This window comes from Coregonus lavaretus, assembly GCF_964263955.1.
Source record: "Coregonus lavaretus genome assembly, chromosome: 26".
NCBI classification, from domain to species: Eukaryota; Metazoa; Chordata; class Actinopteri; order Salmoniformes; family Salmonidae; genus Coregonus; species Coregonus lavaretus.
In genome coordinates, this window is record NC_140013.1 from 11,095,428 (window position 1) to 11,116,963 (window position 21,536).

Consider the following 21,536-nt stretch of genomic DNA (forward strand, 5'->3'; position numbering starts at 1 on the left):
AGCCAGAGCGTGACAGGGTGGCAGCATCATGCTGTGGGGGTGCTTTGCTGCAGGAGGGACTGGTGCACTTCACAAAATAGATGGCATCATGAGGAAGGAAAATTATGTGGATATATTGAAGCAACATCTCAAGACATCAGTCAGGAAGTTAAAGCTTGGTCGCAAATGCGTCTTCCAAATGGACAATGACCCCAAGCATACTTCCAAAGTTGTGGCAAAATGGCTTAAGGACAACAAAGTCAAGGTATTGGGGTGGCCATCACAAAGCCCTGACCTCAATCCTATAGAAAATGTGTGGGCAGAACTGAAAAAACGTGTGCGAGCAAGGAGGCCTAGAAACCTGACTCAGTTACACCAGCTTTGTCAGGAGGAATGGGCCAAAATTCACCCAACTTATTGTGGAAAGCTTGTGGAAGACTACCCAAAATGTTTGACCCAAGTTAAACAATTTAAAGGCAATGCTACGAAATACTAATTGAGTGTATGTAAACTTCTGACCCACTGGGAATGTGATGAAATAAATAAAAGCTGAAGTAAATAATTCTCTACTATTATTCTGACATTTCACATTCTTAAAATAAAGTGTTGATCCTAACTGACCTTAGACAGGGAATTTTTACTAGGATTAAATGTCAGGAATTGTGAAAAACTGAGTTTAAATGTATTTGGCTAAAGTGTATGTAAACTTCCGACTTCAACTGTACATAATATATACTGTACATTTTATGGACACAGTCAGTTTTACAATACTTCTATTTTGTTTGTTTTTACTCCTGAACTTCCTCTACCCTCAACCTCTCCGATCATTTTCATGATGTCCATCCGGTTTGCTTCTATATGCCATATCTTTCTAACTGTGCTCTTTCACAAAAGCTCTCAACCTATAACCTATATACTTATTATGGACACAGTATGCTTTACATTAGTTATCTTGTTGTTATTAGTTGTTGTTAGTTGTTATTAGTCCCATCCTTCAGCTCCATTCAACACCTCCCATATATCTCTTAACACCATCCATATTGGATTTCTATTTGCCATATATTTTTCAACTGTACTGTGATGTTTCACAAAAGTTCTTAAACATTATATTCTCATTGTTTCTACAGATTGTAAATTGAAAATAAACATTTTTGCTAAAAGTATTATTATATTATTGATCGATTGACTATGACTTTTCAGATCACCCAGTAGTGCTATCTGCAGGGTTAGCTCCAGGTAAATATTGCAAGCCTTCAGCCATTCCTGAACCTGTGACCAAAAACAAGCCACAAATGGACAGTACCAAAACAAATAATCTAATAATTCTGTCTCTTCACAGCAAAATCTGCAGAGCTGGGAAGATTGTATCCCCCATAAGTAACATTCTATTGGTTGCAATAATTTTGTATAATAATTTAAATTGAAAAATTCTAAGTTTTGAATCCGGCGTCATTTTGCGTATCAGTTCATAAACACTATGCCATGGAATCGGTACGTCAAAATTATCTTCCCAACTATTTTGCAATCTACAGTGAGGGGAAAAAGTATTTGATCCCCTGCTGATTTTGTACGTTTGCCCACTGACAAAGAAATGATCAGTCTATAATTTTAATGTTAGGTTTATTTGAACAGTGGGTGACAGATTTACAACAACAAAATCCAGAAAAACGCATGTCAAAAATGTTATAAATTGATTTGCATTGTAATGAGGGAAATAAGTATTTGACCCCCTCTCAATCAGAAAGATTTATGGCTCCCAGGTGTCTTTTATACAGGTAACGAGCTGAGACTAGGAGCACACTATTAAAGGGAGTGCTCCTAATCTCAGTTTGTTACCTGTATAAAAGACATCTGTCCACAGAAGCAATCAATCAATCAGATTCCAAACTCTCCACCATGGCCAAGATCAAAGAGCTCTCCAAGGATGTCAGGGACAAGATTGTAGACCTACACAAGGCTGGAATGGGCTACAAGACCATCGCCAAGCAGCTTGGTGAGAAGGTGACAACAGTTGGTGCAATTATTCGCAAATGGAAGAAACACAAAATAACTGTCAATCTCCCTCGGCCTGGGGCTCTATGCAAGATCTCACCTCGTGGAGTTGCAATGATCATGAGAACGGTGAGGAATCAGCCCAGAACTACACAGGAGGATCTTGTCAATGATCTCAAGGCAGCTGGGACCATAGTCACCAAGAAAACAATTGGCAACACACTACGCCGTGAAGGACTGTAATCCTGCAGCTCCCGCAAGGTCCACCTGCTTAAGAAAGCACATATACAGGGCCATCTGAAGTTTGCCAATGAACATCTGAATGATTCATAGGAGAACTGGGTGAAAGTGTTGTGGTCAGATGAGACCAAAATTGAGCTCTTTGGCATCAACTCAACTCGCCGTGTTTGGAGGAGGAGGAATGCTGCCTATGACCCCAAGAACACCATCCTCACAGTCAAACATGGAGGTGGAAACATTATGCTTTGGGGGTGTTTTTCTGCTAAGGGAACGGGACAACTTCACCGCATCAAAGGGACGATGGACGGGGCCATGTACCGTCAAATCTTGGGTGAGAACCTCCTTCCCTCAGCCAGGGCATTGAAAATGGGTCGTGGATGGGTATTCCAGCATGACAATCACCCAAAACACACGGCCAAGGCAACAAAGGAGTGGCTCAAGAAGAAGCACATTAAGGTCCTGGAGTGGCCTAGCCAGTCTCCAGACCTTAATCCCATAGAAAATCTGTGGAGGTTCGAGTTGCCAAACGTCAGCCTCGCAACCTTAATGACTTGGAGAAGATCTCCAAAGAGGAGTGGAACAAAATCCCTCCTGAGATGTGTGCAAACCTGGTGGCCAACTACAAGAAACGTCTGACCTCTGTGATTGCCAACAAGGGTTTTGCCACCAAGTACTAAGTCATGTTTTGCAGAGGGGTCAAATACTTATTTCCCTCATTAAAATGCAAATCAATTTATAACTTTTCTGACATGCGTTTTTCTGGATTTTTGTTGTTGTTATTCTGTCTCTCACTGTTGAAATAAACATACCATTAAAATTATAGACTGATCATGTCTTTGTCAGTGGGCAAACGTACAAAATCAGCAGGGGATCAAATACCTTTTTCCCTCACTGTAGATCCTCTATGAGGCTGTGGAGGGATTCAAGTTGTGGATTTAAAAGAAAACATGACTCATCAGCGTACAATGACACCTTTGTTTTTAAGCCCTGGATTTCTAATCCCTTGATTTATTGTTGGGTCTGATTTTAATAGCTAACATCTCGATGGCCATAATAAATAGATATGCCGATAGTGGACAAACTTGTTTCACTCCTCTTGACAGTTTTAAACTTTTGGAGAAATAGCCATTATTTACTATTTTACACCTAGGGTTACTATACATGATTTTAACCCATTTTATAAGAGATTCTCCAAAATTGAAACGCTCCAGGCATTTATATATAAACTCCAGTCGTACTTTATCAAATGCCTTTTCAAAGTCTGCTATGAATAGCAGGTCTGGTTTCCCAGATTTTTCATAATGTTCTATTGTTTCCAGTACTTTCCTTATATTACCTCCAATGTATCATCCATGTAAAACATTTGATTAGATTCATAATGTCCGACAATACATTTTTTATTCTATGCGCTATACATTTTCCTAGAATTTTTGCATCACAACACTGAAGTGTAAGGGGCCTCCAATTTTTTTAAATGGACTGGATCTTTATGTAATGAGTTCATTGTTACATTATTAATTTAATTGGGTAACAATTAAACATAGTTAGTTAATTAGAGATAACAGTCTTCAGATTAATGTTGAAGTCACGTCACGACAACGGTGAGTGGCAGCGATTAGGGTACTCCAAGTCCAGTATCGGAGGGAAATGTTCTTGACACCGAAATTGGACATTTCTGTTTGAAATCTTCTAACTTGCTTGTTTTGCCAAGAATTCCACAGCATGACAGAGCAAGGAAATTGCTTCATCTACTGGGAATGAAGCAATCCCTCTAATCTGTCATTGTCCTTCAACTGAAGACATGTCTGTGGGTTGTGTAGGATTTCAAATGGAAAGCCTCAATATTGGGAACAAAGAACCGTGTCTTTGTGTTTGTGTTGGCATGCATGACGCAGGCCATAGAGGCCTCTCTCCATCTATCATAATGCTTCATGTCTGCGATGGAAGTCAAATGTTACTTCGTTAGCCAAGTTTAATTATCTGTTCTGGACTTTTTGCAACCATAAGAAATTAAGAAATTGCCCTGAAGCCATTCCAAGCCATGTCCTCAAAAACATATCTCACCCCAACTCCCCCATTTAATTTCCAGGGCATGTTTCCAGTACTGTATTACCTCATTAAAAGCCATGTCTCTTCCTTAAGCACTACAATGAAGACTTCAGAAGTTGTTGTTTTTTTTTGGGGGGGGGGGGGGGGGGGGGGGGGTAATGTGCCAATGTCTGGTTAACTCTGAGGTTACAGTGAGGTTAGAGAGACTCTGCTGAACCGTGAAGGGTAGCAGCCACCCCCAAGCCCCCTTGTACAACAGTGTGTCTGTCCTGTACTGTTCTCTGAGCACTCCACCATGTTCCTGGTACATGGTACATGTAACTTTATCATTATGAAGGATAGGCTGTGAGAGGCCTCTTCAGACCCTGTAATTTGGCACATTTCGGTCGCATCTCTCATGCTCCAGGTGCATCCGAGAGCTCTTTCAGCTCAGCTATGCTATCTGACATGGCCGACGGATAGAAACCAACCCAACTACGAGAGAGAACAGCTGGACAGCTGCTTCAGAGTGTGTATGTACAGTGGGGAAAAAAAGTATTTAGTCAGCCACCAATTGCGCAAGTTCTCCCACTTAAAAAGATGAGAGAGGCCTGTAATTTTCATCATAGGTACAAGTCAACTATGACAGATGAATTGAGAGAAAAAAATCCAGAAAATCACATTGTAGGATTTTTAATGAATTTATTTGCAAATTATGGTGGAAAATAAGTATTTGGTCACCTACAAACAAGCAAGATTTCTGGCTCTCACAGACTTGTAACTTCTTCTTTAAGAGGCTCCTCTGTCCTCCACTTGTTACCTGTATTAATGGCACCTGTTTGAACTTGTTATCAGCATAAAAGACACCTGTCCACAACCTCAAACAGTCACACTCCAAACTCCACTATGGCCAAGACCAAAGAGCTGTCAAAGGACACCAGAAACAAAATTGTAGACCTGCACCAGGCTGGGAAGACTGAATCTGCAATAGGTAAGCAGCTTGGTTTGAAGAAATCAACTGTGGGAGCAATTATTAGGAAATGGAAGACATACAAGACCACTGATAATCTCCCTCGATCTGGGGCTCCACGCAAGATCTCACCCCATGGGGTCAAAATGATCACAAGAACGGTGAGCAAAAATCCCAGAACCACAAGGGGGGACCTAGTGATTGACCTGCAGAGAGCTGGGACCAAAGTAACAAAGCCTACCATCAGTAACACACTACGCCGCCAGGGACTCAAATCCTGCAGTGCCAGACGTGTCCCCCTGCTTAAGCCAGTACATGTCCAGGCCCGTCTGAAGTTTGCTAGAGTGCATTTGGATGATCCAGAAGAGGATTGGGAGAATGTCATATGGTCAGATGAAACCAAAATATAACTTTTTGGTAAAAACTCAACTCGTCGTGTTTGGAGGACAAAGAATGCTGAGTTGCATCCAAAGAACACCATACCTACTGTGAAGCATGGGGGTGGAAACATCATGCTTTGGGGCTGTTTTTCTGCAAAGGGACCAGGACGATTGATCCGTGTAAAGGAAAGAATGAATGGGGCCATGTATCATGAGATTTGAGTGAAAACCTCCTTCCATCAGCAAGGTCATTGAAGATGAAACGTGGCTGGGTCTTTCAGCATGACAATGATCCCAAACACACCGCCCGGGCAATGAAGGAGTGGCTTCGTAAGAAGCATTTCAAGTTCCTGGAGTGGCCTAGCCAGTCTCCAGATCTCAACCCCATAGTAAATCTTTGGAGGGAGTTGAAAGTCTGTGTTGCCCAGCGACAGCCCCAAAACATCACTGCTCTAGAGGAGATCTGCATGGAGGAATGGGCCAAAATACCAGCAACAGTGTGTGAAAACCTTGTGAAGACTTACAGAAAACGTTTGACCTGTGTCATTGCCAACAAAGGGTATATAACAAAGTATTGAGAAACTTTTGTTATTGACCAAATACTTATTTTCCACCATAATTTGCAAATAAATTCATTAAAAATCCTACAATGTGATTTTCTGGATTTTCTTTTCTCATTTTGTCTGTCATAGTTGACGCGTGCCTATGATGAAAATTACAGGCCTCTCTCATCTTTTTAAGTGGGAGAACTTGCACAATTGGTGGCTGACTAAATACTTTTTTTCCCCACTGTATGTGCATGCATCTGTGTGTTCTCTGTGTGTCTGTTCTGTGTGTCTGTGTGTGATTGTGTCAGTGTATGCCTGTTTGTGTTAGTGAAATGAAAATGTTCACGGGCTATAGGCTTGAGTTGTATATTCTTAACTTAGTTCAGGCTCAGGCCGTACTTTTCTATAGGGATGTACTGTTTTAGCAACGGATGTGTTCCTTTTCCATAAAACAGTTACTAAAAAACAAACCATAATGTGGCTCATTAACACCATAATAAAATGGATTAAGGGATAAGTATAGATAAAGCTCTATTCCTAGTTAAAACAAAATGTTATATGACTAATCAAAACCACCATGAGTCTAATCATATACGTAAAATCCAATAAAAATTATGTTGTGTTCTAATTCCAGACATCCACTCTAAAGTGAATTTTCTGCAGTCAGCTTAACTATCATGCTCTGCACTTTGTTATTCTAATGCAAGTGTCTGTTATGCTGTTGAACTCATTGATCAAGTGTCTGTTATGCTGTTGAACTCCTTGATCAAGTGTCTGTTATGCTGTTGAACTCCTTGATCAAGTGTCTGTTATGCTGTTGAACTCATTGATCAAGTGTCTGTTATGCTGTTGAACTCATTGATCAAGTGTCTGTTATGCTGTTGAACTCATTGATCAAGTGTCTTTTATGCTGTGGAACTCATTGATCCAATCCACAGAACCATGCAGACGCCAGTCGAGCCATTACTTTACATTGTTGATTCCTATTAGCAATTGCATGATTATTAACAATTGCATGCTTTCTATTAACAATTGCATGATTATTAACATTTGCATGATTCCTATTAACAATTCCATCTGGCCAATCCCGTCTGACCGGCCGACCAGCCCCATCTGGCCGGCGGACTGGTCCTATCTCAAAATTATAGGCATGACACAAGATAGGATTCCAAACAGATGTAAATAACAATTATTGGCTATCCAGCAAGCTAGCTAGCTAATTTTACTAGCTAACAGTGAGGAGAAACAATAATACAACAATTTAACTTTTGTAAATCTCTAAAACTGATAAGCTGGTTTTACTATAAAAATATTTGAACACTTAACAGTCTGCGGGTCATCCACTGCCATAGGTTCCCCAGCGCCACGATCTGAGCTGACAGCTTATAGCTCTACTAACTTGAGATAAATTATGTCGCAATCCAAAAATCACCCAAAAACAAACAGAGTGATCCTGGGGAAATCACTTTTCTGAGATTGTTGTTTTAGATATGCAAATTCACAGCGCTTCCACATTCCGTGTGCATCTTTGGATTAGTGTTATGACCTCATCAAACTTCCCTGGAATCTGTGTCAAGGATGTGACGAGAGAAACAGTCAACCTACTGAACAATTTAACACACACACACACACACACACACACACACACACACACACAGACAGACACGCACACACACAGACAGACACGCACACACACACTGTACTCTTGAACATACAGAGGGAGGGAGAGGGGGGCAACCTTGGGATGTTCAACAGTTGACACGTCACAGAGGGGGTCTGTTTTGGAGGAAGGGTGGATGGGGGGGGCTACAAAAACACAAATAAATACAGAGAGAGAGGGACGATGACTGCTGGGGACCACAACAACGGGGACGTGCGTCAGCGACAGGGAGGCTGCTCCATTGTCCATCCAGAGGCAGAGCGGGCAGTGGTCATTGTTAGAGGACCAGCTGACCTTCATGTTTCCCCTGGGTCAGAGAGGCCCAGCAGCCCATACAGTAGGCCACAGCCCACTCTTCTCTCCTGCCACCTCCTTATTCGCTCAGACAACAAAGGGCTTCTTTTGTGTCAGGGAGGGAGTGGGGAGGGAGGGTTGGAGAAGATAATAATGGAAAACGCTGGGTAGGGGGGCGGCACACGCATACACAAACTCATACAGTCACCCAGAAATACACACACAGGCACATACAATAAACAGAAAGTGTTTGGTCAAGAGAGGTAAGAGTAGTAGTCCTGTCCAGTGGTGGTGTGTAGGCTACTGTATGTAGGGAACACGGTATGTGGTCTCTGTTGTACAGGGTCCTGCCGTGCAACAGTTGTTCTTTTGTTATCTTGGCGCTCAATTAATGAGCTGAACACTCAGTTGTCTCAACCGCTAAATTAATGTGACCCTCAGAATTCTAGTCAGAGACAATATTCTCTGTCTAACAGCTGTTCCGGAGTGGATAATAAATTGAGTTTGGTTGAGTCATGGTGAATTACAGTAGACCCAGTGATCTGAGGATTAAGGGTTAAAAGCTCATTGGTTTAAAGGTTATCTAAATATATATATATATATATATATATATATATATATATATATACACGTCATATGTGCCATTTCATAGCAGACACTTTATTTATGATCTGGACTGGTCATCTGAAGTTATTTGAAGCAGACGGACACGCACGCTGTGTCGTGCTGCTGTGGTCAACGACGAACACTAAATGTGATTTGAGAAGATTTTTAATTGGGTGTGATGGACAGGCTTTCTGTTTTGAGCCGGGTTGAATTAGGGTCAACATCTGTTGGCCTATGTAGGCCCACTTTATGAAATGATGCTGTTTATTTATTTCACGCCCAACCACAACTCTCAGAGGCTCCTCTGTCCAAAACGGAGAGGTTGCACTTCTAATGAACTACGTCAAGCAGCCACTCCATCAAAATAACAGCTGTGTTCTTCAATAATATGCTACATGTGAGCAATTACCAAGTAAACAATATGGCGATGTCACCAGGGAAAAGTTGGTGTAACAGGGACACTACCCAGCATGCATGGGGTAGTTGACATCGACATTGTGATGTCAGCAATCAGAGACTAAAATTATCCCGTGTTCTGTTCCTTTCTGGGATGTGTCATGATTGCACACAAAGGCCATCAATCCCTTAGAGAGCTTCTATAAGTGGGGAAGAAAATCCAGAAAATTGGCCCGGGAAAGCTGTAACATCCAAAGTTCCTGGAGCTCTATAAAAGCGTCATCGGCTGTAGTAAAGAATGGGGCCATAAAGAAAGGCAATTGGGGAGGCGTTGGGATCCAAGAGGCAGTCAAACAACGTGCCAGGAGGGAAATTCAATTTCTCTTCATGCATGCGCGTGACTAATTATAGATGCTGAGATGTACTGTAGACGAGAATACGTGTCTGTCTGTCTGTCTGTGTGGTGTACTGTACTGTAGGAGGTGACAACACAGTGTGCTGTTTTAGCACTTTACCATAGACAGAAGGGTGGGGAGTTAATTGGCACAGAGGTGCCAGGAAAGGCGGAGAGGTTTCATACACAGTGCATGGAGTCCGGTACGGTATTGGGAGGGAGATGGGGTTGAAAGTTGGAGGACTGAGGATGGGGAGACAGGGTATTTACAATGAAGGGGTTGTAAGGAAAGAGTGGGGGCCATGGACCTGTGTGAGGAAACACATTTATGTGTTTGTGTGTGAGAGGGAGAGGTTGCATTGATGACTCATGGAAAACACTACCAAGAGACAGTGTGGTCCTGATTCACCTGACAGACAGAGGAACACATTCACAGCCACACACACCCACAATATACACACCTGCACATGGGAATAAAATCCCATAACCACACACACCTTCAGCTGCCTCAAATAAAACAAAAGGGCTCCCCAACATCAAATCACAGTGAACACATCATTCCCTCTCTCTCTTTCCCCCTCGGTCTCTTTTTCTCGTGACATCTTCAAACCTGACAGCCCTTTGAAAAGCGTCCAGGGTGTTGCTCCTCCACAGGCCACTCAGTGAGCTGTGAGGTCTGTAATATTGTGGTATCCCGTTCTCTCACTGTCGCCGCTACATTCTGAGCAGCGTAGAGGCTGCTCTGCTCAGAGGAATATGGTAGTTATTTCTCTGTCCCAACCAAATACTCTACTATTATTGTAATTTAGGATGTGGAGAGTCCTAAAAAGTGATCGTCAAATCAGAGCCATGTGTGTCTGCTCCAATGGACAAAAAAACAAATGAGAGTCAGACAGTCACAAAATACACATCACCATATCTTGCCATTCAATACTTTCATCATATGCAGGAAAACCAACATACACCAATGAGACATACACATACTTCTGTCTCCATACATCACTGAGCTTATAAAAATCTAGAGGCCAAAGCCAAGAGTACATAGTTGTGTGCAGGTTTCTGATTGTGCTGTATAATCAGATGTGCACTGCTGGTATTGGCTGGCTGTCTTTTTACTTCTGCTGGGGGACCCAGTTGCACAGAGCTGGGAAGCTCATCAGTCCAAACTCCTCCAAATTCCTGGAGCTGGAGAGCCGTGCTCCGGGAGGATATGGGGATTAAGCCTATTCCCTCTGAGCATTTGGGGGAAGGGGGCTCACACTCCTGAAGTTAGGGAGTTAGTGGGAATGAAGAGAGGACAAGTTGCTGAAAGAGAGGAGGCTGTTTTCTATTACAAAAAGGATGGAACTGGGCTGAGGAAGGAACGAAATGCCAGCTTTCAAATTTTTTTTTTTTTTTTAAAGAGCAAACAGGACTTGTAAGATCCAGACTGCAGGGGCCTGAAAACTCAGGGCAGAGAGGGAGGGTTTGGGATGCTTCCTGTTGCTCCGTTCAGATTCCATGACCAATTCCTATTCCCATTCTTCCCTTTGATATGGTCCAAATAGCCAAACAATACCCTTTCACCCCCAAGACTCCGGCTTCTGCCCAGGTCCCAAGGTTATGTATAAGATCACGCTACACGGCCATGTCCAAAATAAGTCAGATACAGGAAAAACACAGTTGTGAAAAACGTTTGTGTTGGAGGGATTCCCTGCTTGTTTTCCTAGATGTTTTGCTATGAGAGATGTATTAGTAAGATTCCCACACCAAAGGCCTTGCCTGTCAAGTGCTTGCCAAGACTCTAATACTTGTCCAGTAAGTCAGGTTCGTGTTTGAAGAGAAAATAATTATGAATTAAGCGTTTGGAAATCCTCCAATAAAGATCTTCAGAAGGCTTATCAAAGAATACAAGGAATTCTAATCCAGTTCAGTCCATTGCCAGTGAATAATCTGTGTTTGCTATTGAATAGGTGCTCACAACATGTTTCCTGGGGAAATCTTGCCCGTTTATATTGGCAGTGAGTGACATTGAAGGAGGGATGTTCTTTGACAATAGCGCCAACCAGTTGATCCCTGCTAAAACCTGGCTGAGATTAATTCATCCACCTTGACTATAAGTACACCCAGGGGTGACTGTGGTTGTTTCAGATTAAACTATTACTACATTTATACAATCCTCACTCTCTTTTTCTGCCATGATAGGGATCTCTCCCATCACTAATATGCTGTCAAGGGCCAAGAGAGGGAATGGGGAGGGGTGCTCAATCATAGAATTAGGAATTACAATAATAGAATGGACATGAACCTTCTTAAGATGGTCCAAAGTTCAGCCATGTTGGTCAGGGAGTTGGTCAACCATGGTTTGCCAGTGCTGCGATAAGATATTGTGTAAAACAATGAATGTGAAAAAATATTCTGCACTGTATGTGTGTTAGCTAGCTAGCCTGCCAGTTTTAGAGGAATGATTCCATAAATTGTTCAAATTAACTGCCAATATGCCAACATTCTATTCAAACAATGCAGTCAATCTCCACAGCCATACACTGGCTCAGTTCAGTTGATGATAGGAGTTAGACAAATTGTAAATGTAACAAGTAGTGATATTGTATCGTATAATAGCACTCACAGCTTTCCAAGAAAACAAAATCTGAGACATTTATGGTCTGTTTACGTAAGGGATAATCAACGAGGGGCTATGTGCTCTATGGAAAATGATGAACGACGTGGAAGGTGTGTTCAACGACTTGCTAGCGGAGTGGAACTAACCTTCCAAAGAGTTGCATTATTTTCCAAAGAACGCATAGAGCGCCACGTTGATTATCCCTTTCATACCATGGCTATAGCTAATTTAACACATTTGCCGCTAGAAATGTGTTCAACATCCACTGAAGTAGATGGCAGGTTTACTAGATACTGTAGCTACAGTAGTTGCCTTGGTAACAAAACAAACAGACTTGCTTGTTTAGCTAACCAAACCATCAGTTCTAGCTCACTATTATGAAAATCGAATTCAACAATGCCAATAATGTTTTATATTCAACTTTTGCTTTCAAAAGCAGCTCAAACATAGAACACGTACAGTAGAAATGAACTGTAGCCATTGAATTCCACCGTGCTAATATACTGTGCATTATAGGGAAATAATGCACGCTCTATAATGCCCTTCAAGACAATCACAAACAAGTATCCAACAATGCCATGGTATAAATATATTTTAGAGGCTATTTATACAGAAAATTGGTATAAAACCTGTATAAACTGTATTATTATATGACAATATTTTAGGTTGCCTATAATTCTATTACACCATTTCTGACACATCACAGGCCTTACTTTTATTTTCCTGTATAAGTAGGTGATGCAGAAAATGCATCACCTACGCCTCTACTACCATTCATTTGCAATTAGACTGGTTTTCGATTGCTGCCATTTTTGCCCCATTATGGAACTTTGAGGGATTATGACACAGCCCCTCTAGTAATTTAATAGGATCTTTATGGCTTTAATTAAGATCATAAGGGATACTGAGATGTTTTATTTGTCCACTCTGGATAGATGACATTCCAGTTGATTTGCTGGATAATTTAATGTTAGTTGAACAAGAAGGGCCCTCCTGAGCGACTTTAAGGAGAATTTCTATTGAAAGTGCTTTTTAGTCCAGGACTGTAGGCTTAATTTATGTCAAGGAAACCAGACCAAAAAGTCCGCAATGAAAACATCGTTTCAGCATCTCTGAGTGAGATCTTGGACATTCTCCTGCCTGCAGTACTGTGGGCTACAGTGCGGTTTTGGCAAGAGGGCGGGGACAGGCAATCAAAACCGGCAAAGAAAGACTCCATTAAACACTTGAAATTGTGGTGAAGATTATGGTGAATAGAAATGTTACTGTGCCCCCAAAAATAATTTTTTATTCAACTGTGGGTTTTTCATTACGTCTCTGCGCACTCATTAGAATATGCTACCTATGACTTAATGAGGCTGCCCAGTGTTCAGTGACATTAATTCGTTTTGTTTGACATTCTCAGAAAGTTTGTTATTATTACACCAGTAAATCATTTATATGATCAGTAGCACCCTATACTGTATTGTCTGTGTCTTATTTGCTATACAAAGATTATTCTCATTCACTTTGTGGCAGACAAACAGGTGTCATTATCAATATGAAACAATAAGCCTGCATAGCCTAATGTATGTAGATTGAGGGGATAGAGTATGCACATAGCTATTAATAACACGTATATAAAACAGAGAAACAAAAAACATAAACATATTTTTATCATAGGTTTGTCCAGGAGTGTTAAACATGCGACGTTGTCATTCTGTGAGGTGAAACTAAATAAATCACTTGCCATTATCATCTAATAATACATTATTATAGGGGGCATAAACTTACCTTTACAGGTGTGTGGAGACGAGACATGAAAACATATGCTGCTGTCTTGATCAGTGTTCCTCTTCCCACCGCATTCCGATAAACTCCCTTGACTCAACCTGTACTTTGTCACTCTTATGTTGTTGATTTATCACACAGTCCGGAGCCTTTGGGGTGGATAACGCGTTTCCCTAACAGGATTTATTTTTTATTTCGGTGTCTTCTGCACACAAGAGCTCCAAAAAACGAGAAATTAAACTCCGCTTTCAATTCTTGGTCTTACCCGTTCTTGGCACAAGCCTCGCTTGCTGTTTGACGCCAGGAACCATCCCCTTTGGCTTGAATCACTGCTTCACCTGATTGATCATCCTCACAAAGTAACAGTTTCACATCACGCGAGCGTTCGCAATCGTATGACAATCCCGGGAAAATGTGACACATCAATGCAGCTCTAGGTCTCCTCAACATATCACGCAGCACAAGTGTGAAAGTGAAGGGGTATGATAAAAGTGGCCCGAAGAAAATATTTCCCACCGCCTCTGAAAACTATATATGGGTTTCCTTTCTTTCCTCCTTGAAAAGGCGCCGTGAACGTCTCTGATTGCCAGTACAACATTACACATACATTAATAGTATTATAGTAAGTGTCTAATAGTAGGCCTGTGTGCATAGCCGCGGGAATTAGAGGTGCTGAGGGTGCTGCAGCACACCTTATACATCACAATACAAAGTAATTACTATAAAAATAAATATATTAAAAAAATTCCCCCACTAAATTAGTTCACTATGCCTTTATTACTCCTGTATGAGTGGAGAAAAATAAATTGGCGCCAAAAAAATACATAAACAAAGTCCGAATTTTGAGATATGCAAGTCAACATTTTTAGATACTAAGTCGAAATTTGGAGATACATAAGTCTACATTTGTAGCTACTACGTCAACATTTTGAGATAGTATGTACACATTTCGACAGTAGATAATTTATATAAGATATGTTTCATAATTTGTAACATTGTGTGGTGATTTCAGAGGTGGCATCCCAGAGTGGTGGTGGGGGGGGGGGGGGGGGGGGGGGGGGTATTGTTTTTCTGGGGCCAAGACATTTTACTGATCCGGTAGGCTAACCTAACCCGGTAAAACTCTGGGCCCTAGTTGAAGGGTATGAGATAGTAATACATCAGCTGTAAAACGGTTTTATAATGTAATGTTTTAACATAATAGGCTACTTATAATATAATATTTGTTTTGTTTAATTGGATCCCCATTAGCTTTTGCAGCAGCTACTCTTCCTGGGGTCCACAAAAAAAAAACACATAAAAAGTAATAAAACACCGATAGACAGTGGTTTTCTAAATCAGGTCATTTTTCGAATCAGGTCCTGGAAAAACTCCTGGCTATGGAAGCCCATTCCGCCCACCCCAAAAAAATCAGATAGATGCTCTCTCAAAATTTCGAGATACGATCTAAACATTTTGCGATACTAATTTTACTTTTTTGATACTAACTCAAAATGTGAAGATACTAACTTGAAATTGAGATACTAACTCAACATTTCAAGATACTAACTCGAAATGTTGAGATAATAGAACATACATATAGGATATGTTTCTTCATTTGTAGCATTATGTGGTGATTTCCAGCTATCCATGTTGCAGAGATCAGCACAGCAGGGCCACCAGCAAACGTGTGGCGAGATGGCATTTGCCCCAACACATTTGATTAGGTTTAATACAAAATATTGATGCAAAAGCGTTGAAAATAGGGTCAAAGTACTGTTGTTTAGACTGATTTGCCTCATGATTTGTCAACTCGTGCACAATTAATCTGTGCTTCAGTCTGATCAACTGTTGGGGAAAATGCCAGCTCGGCACACGTTTGCCTGCTGTGCTGATCTCTGCAACGTGGATAGATGGAAATCAACACATAATGCTACAAATGAAGAAACATATATGTATGTTCTACTGTCTCGAAATGTCAAGTTAGTATCTCAAAATGTCAAGTTAGTATCTCAACATTTTGACTTAGCATAAAAAATTCAGAGATGGTGTCCGAAATGTTGAGATAGAATTGACATAAAAAAATTATTGGGGTGGCGAGAATGGGCTTCCATAAGTTCCAGTAGTTTATTACCACTAATACATGGCAAAAAAAAGTAATTAACTACTGAAAACACTACCAAGATTTGAATTGAGTTCAACTACCACCAAGGTACTGCAAAATGTTGTTGAATTACTAGTTACTAGTACTAGTAACCTCCAGAGTGGCGCAGTGGTCTAAGGCACTGCATTGCAGTGCTAGCTGTACCACTAGAGATCCTGGTTCGAATCCAGGCTCTGTCGTAGCCGGCCGTGACCGGGAGACCCATGGGGCGGCGCACAATTGGCCCAGCGTCATCCAGGGTAGGGGAGGGAATGGCCGGCAGGGATGTAGCTCAGTTGGTAGAGCATGGCGTTTGCAACGCCAGGGTTGTGGGTTCGATTCCCACGGGGGGACAGTATAAAAAAATATATATAAAAAAATAATAATGTATGCACTCACTAACTGTAAGTCGCTCTGGATAAGAGCGTCTGCTAAATAATGTAAATGTAGTTGAACTACATGTCGTTCACTACTCCCCAACACTGGCGATTTCTATCTATCCACGATGTAGAGATCAGCACAGCAGGGCCGCCGGCAAACGTGGCAAGCTTGCATTTGCACCAACACTTCTGATTCGGTTTAATACATTTTTTTGACATAAAAGCGTTGAAAGAGGGAAAGTACTGTTGTTTAGGCTGGCTAGACTAACTACCAATCAAAAAAATTGCTCATTGAGTGACTGTTAGCAACTGACACAAGAGAAAAACTGCTGATGCACAACCATATTTTGAAATTGCACATGGTCTATTGTACTATTTTTACTCTCAATAGTAAGATGAGACCCCGACTGTAAATAAACTGTATATATACACATTATACACTGAATAAAAATATAAACGCAACATGTAACAATTTCAAAGATTTTACTGAGTTACAGTTCATATGAGGAAATCTGTCAATTGAAATAAATTCATTAGGCCCTAATCTATAGATTTCACATGACTGGGAATACAGATATGCATCTGTTGGTCACAGATACACAAAAATATAAATGCAACATGTAAAGTGTTGGTCCCATGTTTCATGAGCTGAAATAAAAGATCCCAGAAGTGTTCCATACGCACAAAAAGCTTATTTCTCTCAAATGTTGAGCACACATTTGTTTACATCCCTGTTAGTGAGCATTTCTCCTTTGCCAAGATAATTCATCCACCTGGCCGGTGTGGCATATCAAGAAGCTGATTAAACAACATGATCATTACATTTTTACACAGGTGCAGTTTGTGCTGGGGACAATAAAAGGCCATTCTAAAATGTGCAATGCCACAGATGTAACAAGTTTTGAGGGAGCGCGCAATTGGCATGCTGACTGCAGGAATGTCCACCAGAGCTGTTACCAGAAAATTGAATGTTCATTTATCTACCATAAGCCGCCTCCAACGTTGTTTTAGAGAATCTACCCCTGAAACACAAAAAAAGCCTATAGTAGCGAAATTGTCCTAATATGGTGTGAGTCAGTCACGGTTCAGACATAGCAACATAATCTAGGTGAAACGATGTGATTCCTCACTCATAGCCTGGGGTTCCCATAGTCAACTGATGTACTCCAACATCTGGATAGGTATTTAATTACCAACAACACAGAAGGTTGTCTTGGACACGTCAGGAAACCATTTGTGGCTTCACCTAGTAAAGATGATATGGATACAAGACAAAAATATAGTGTGGCCTTAGCCTAAAGAAAGAGTATAGTTCATTCCTTTGAATTCATTTGACTACGGTCGTTATAGGAGAATTTAACATTAAGTTGCTCTGATATCCTAACTGTACTTATTACACAGTCGTAACAGCAGTCACTTTTTTGTATTGACTTACTTTGTAATTTTACTGTATGTGTCTTTACTCCTATAGAATAGAGGAGTGGCCAATTAACAGCTATGTAACAATGTTTCAGTTGAAAATAAATGGTTTTTCATAAATTATGCGCTTTTCACTCTACATGACAATTTTAACACATCTGAAATTCCCCCATAGCTTAAATTGCCTCATATCCCTAAATTGTCATGATTTTCTCCAATCAATAGCATACAGTTTTGCAGCACAACCCAGATTTTTGTTTTAATTACAAATATTCATTCCCACACCTGAGGTCTGCTCTATTAGTGCTGGTTAAGGATCTTACTCAAGGGTACAGAAACCATGCATTCTGAGACATAAGTTGGTTTCGTATCCAGAGCCAAGCCACTGTTCTTGTGTATGCACATGCACAGAACTACACACTCATTTGAATGCTTTAAGGATCTCCAGTGTAACATTGTGATACAAAATACCCATATTTTTAGAGGTCCATATTTGCACTTTAATAGGCTGTTGTCAAAGAAAAGCGCACACTCTGTCGTACTGTATGTGCTTAGACACTCAAACCCAACATGCACATTCAGTCATGCACAACTGAACACAAACACGTGCAATGGCCAGAGATCCATTATGCGCATAATGAGAGTGTGGAGAAAAAGGGTAGAGGGGGGGGGGAGCGTGAGACATTCCAAAGGCACATCTGACTCCAACACAAACAAACACCATCCCTGCTTTCAAAAGGAGCAGACTGACCAGGAGTTTACCAGTCTGCATGGGCACAAGGTTTATTTTGGGAAGATAAACAGAAATGTCATGTTTGCGCCTTTCATGTGAGTCTTCTGTGCCACAGTGAGAAATTCTTGGAGTCCCATTTTCTCTGCTAACAATCCGTTCAAATGAGGAGCCAGCAACACAGTGGAGTGGATACCCATGCTAGGGGTCACGGAATGTCAAATGATTACAGTGCTTTGTCAATAAAATAAGCACACCTCAAACTACTGTAGTTCCACATGATGACCATATTCTATGCTCCTTGATCTGTTATGTCATCAAATATCGTCTTTGATTTACTATTGCAATATCAATAAACATATACTTTTTCATTGATAATAATCACACACTTCAGTCATTTGAAACCGTTTCCCATATCATTACTTTTGAAGACCCAGCAGGTCACATTGACGCATCCAACCCAGTCTGACTGACAACCAGACGGAATTTGCAGCAGACAGCTAAAAACTCTAAGTGATTCCACAGAACATTCTGGAGTTCAGATACAGCTGAACATAATGCCATCCCATGATGCTCCACTCCAGTGCATCTTGGACAGAAACAGGAAGCTAGCAGAAAGCTGGGCCAGAGGGGGTCCGCAGATGTCTGATGGGTGACTGGCGCTTTAGCCATGTAGAGGTTTTTAAACCCAATAATCAAACTATCCAGAGAATCCTGCATCCCATTCTAGGCCAGGGGAGGGAAGCCAAACAGAAGTCGTAAGATGGTTTTTCATTGTTTCAACGACTGGCCTGCTCGCTCTGAAGCTGCTGAATAGTTTAACAAGGAGGAAAGAGGGTAGGAGAATTGTACAGGACAGGCATTGAAGGAGAGGAAAGGCTACATATTTCACCATGCAACACTACTACTACAGGTCCATATGGTCTTAGATATAGCTTTTTAATATGCACCTCAAAGTACAGAGCGAGATCTAAACGAACAGCAGGAATGGTGATTAAAGAAAGGAATCTCTGGCCCCCGGAGTTAGAATATCATTCATTCCACTAGGTTGAAATATCACAGGACTATAGCCAGCCTCTCTGCAGCCAGCCTTTCTAAACCTAAACCACCAGCTGCAGAGTGCAGGGGAAAAAAACACACGCTCCATCTCCACCACAGCTAAAAGTGCTTGACTGAAGCAAGCACGTAGATTAGGCCGGGTCCCAGCCAAAGCCACACGCATCCCGATGATCTACATATGCGCTGCGGTGGTTTGTGGCCCCTGCCTGGCCCTGTGAGCCTTGTTACCGCAAGCAGCTAACGCTGTCCAGGTCCGGAGGAGAGGAAACCGCAAACGGACGAGGAGCGCAGGCTCATATTACTCTTAATTACCCTTGCATGGTCATTGGCATTGACCCGTAGCTGTTTAACTGCCCAGAGCTCCATCCCCACTATGATGAGTGACTGAGTGGCAGCCCTTAGGTGACTACTGTACCCAGTGATTTACACAGACACACCCGCTTCCCAGCACAGGTCATCTCTCACCCTGGGAAGCCAGGGATTGGCCCTTTTGACTAATCACCCTGTCAGACACCTGCCGTGGGAAACCAGTTGTCACACCAGACTTGTAGAAACAGCCGAGGTGGAGTAATAAGGTGAGTGAGTGAGCTGCTGGAAGGGTTTTTGGATTTTAAAATGGCAGCTGAACATCCCTGAAGAGGGAGCAGGATTGCGTAGGTCACCTGGATGAGTCAGAGCACGTGCTAGGGAACACTCTGCTGCCAGTCACTAGCTCTAGGCCTGTTTCAGATGAGGAAATTACAGGCCTCCGACAAAGGCTGTAGTTAGGCAGATATTTTGAGAAGTATGGGGGAACAGTGTCCGTGGAATTTGGTCCTCTGCTGTTTGTCATTTCAAGAACAAGTGACGCAACTATTCAGCTGTGGCTGTTCTTGTTACTTAACATCACTGATGTCCAAATTCCTTTCCCTATGAACAACTTTTTCCTCAAGATGGAAGTTGAAAAGCTGATAGGTTTTTTCATTATCTTCTGATGTAATAAATGCTATCTAGGCGAACATGTTCCTTCAACAACTAGTTTCCAAGCACGTAAAATAATTAGTGTCATGTTTTACATTAGAATCTCCAGAGCAGATAAGAACAAGCAGTAATTATTTTATTCAGAGAGAACTCTGGGTCTTGGAAAAAACTTTACCATTTGGGTTTTTTAAAGTAACCCCTCCCCTTTCCCTACACTGAAAGAAATAAAGGTTCTTAAAATGGTTCTTCCTCAGCTCTTAAGGTTCCTTGGAGAACTCTTACCTGATAAGGAAAACTCCAGTCAAAAACTATATTTTGGTTGTTTTTTTCATTAGTTCACTGTTGAGAGTCCCAAAATGTTTTGCATGTCAGCAGTCAAGTTTTCAAGATATTGGACTATCAAGAAGTAAAGTGTCAACGGCCACATCATCATGAGGATTTAAAATGCAGTGGTGTAAAGAACCAACACTGGAACCAAAACCAACACTGGAACCAAAAGCTAGCCCATCATTATCATATTTCCCAGCATGCGCTATTGCAGGTAGATTTTTAGAATTGTTTGTTTCAATATATATGTTTTTGCGTGTACATTGATGGACTAATTCATCTTATACATTTTTCTAAACTATTCCAATCTGTTACTTGAACTTATTGCACCCGTTCCTGAAATGGTTGTTCCAGTTTAGATGTTTAAGGCAGTCTCATATCTTAGTCTTCCCAACCCTGGCAGTCATTCCGAATGCAGGTTGTGGGTGAATAGAAATTCAAAATGTTGGATATCCCCACTTTGGCTGAATCGGAATTACACATCACTTTGCGAGCCAGCATAATGTGACTTGCAAGCCTGATGTAGCCTGTAAACTGAGTTTGAGGCCACTGTGCTAGGCTAAAACCAGGCCCTCAAAAGAAGGCCTTATGAAATATGTATTGTATTGTCTTAAATAATACAATTTTAATGACACCCTTATTCACTTAGGATCTCACTTCGTGAAAGCCACAGAACTGAA

General features: G+C 41.3%; 1 protein-coding gene across 1 annotated transcript in view; it reads right to left on the reverse strand.

Moving 5' to 3' along the window:
* LOC311101512 (uncharacterized protein) overlaps nt 1-13,981 on the reverse strand; it is a gene marked incomplete at its 3' end in the record, with an annotated part of 31,582 nt that extends 17,601 nt beyond the window's left edge. The window contains exon 1 of the mRNA XM_084142658.1: nt 13,863-13,981. The remainder of the gene's footprint in view (nt 1-13,862) is intronic.
* Between the last annotated feature and the right edge of the window lie 7,555 nt (nt 13,982-21,536).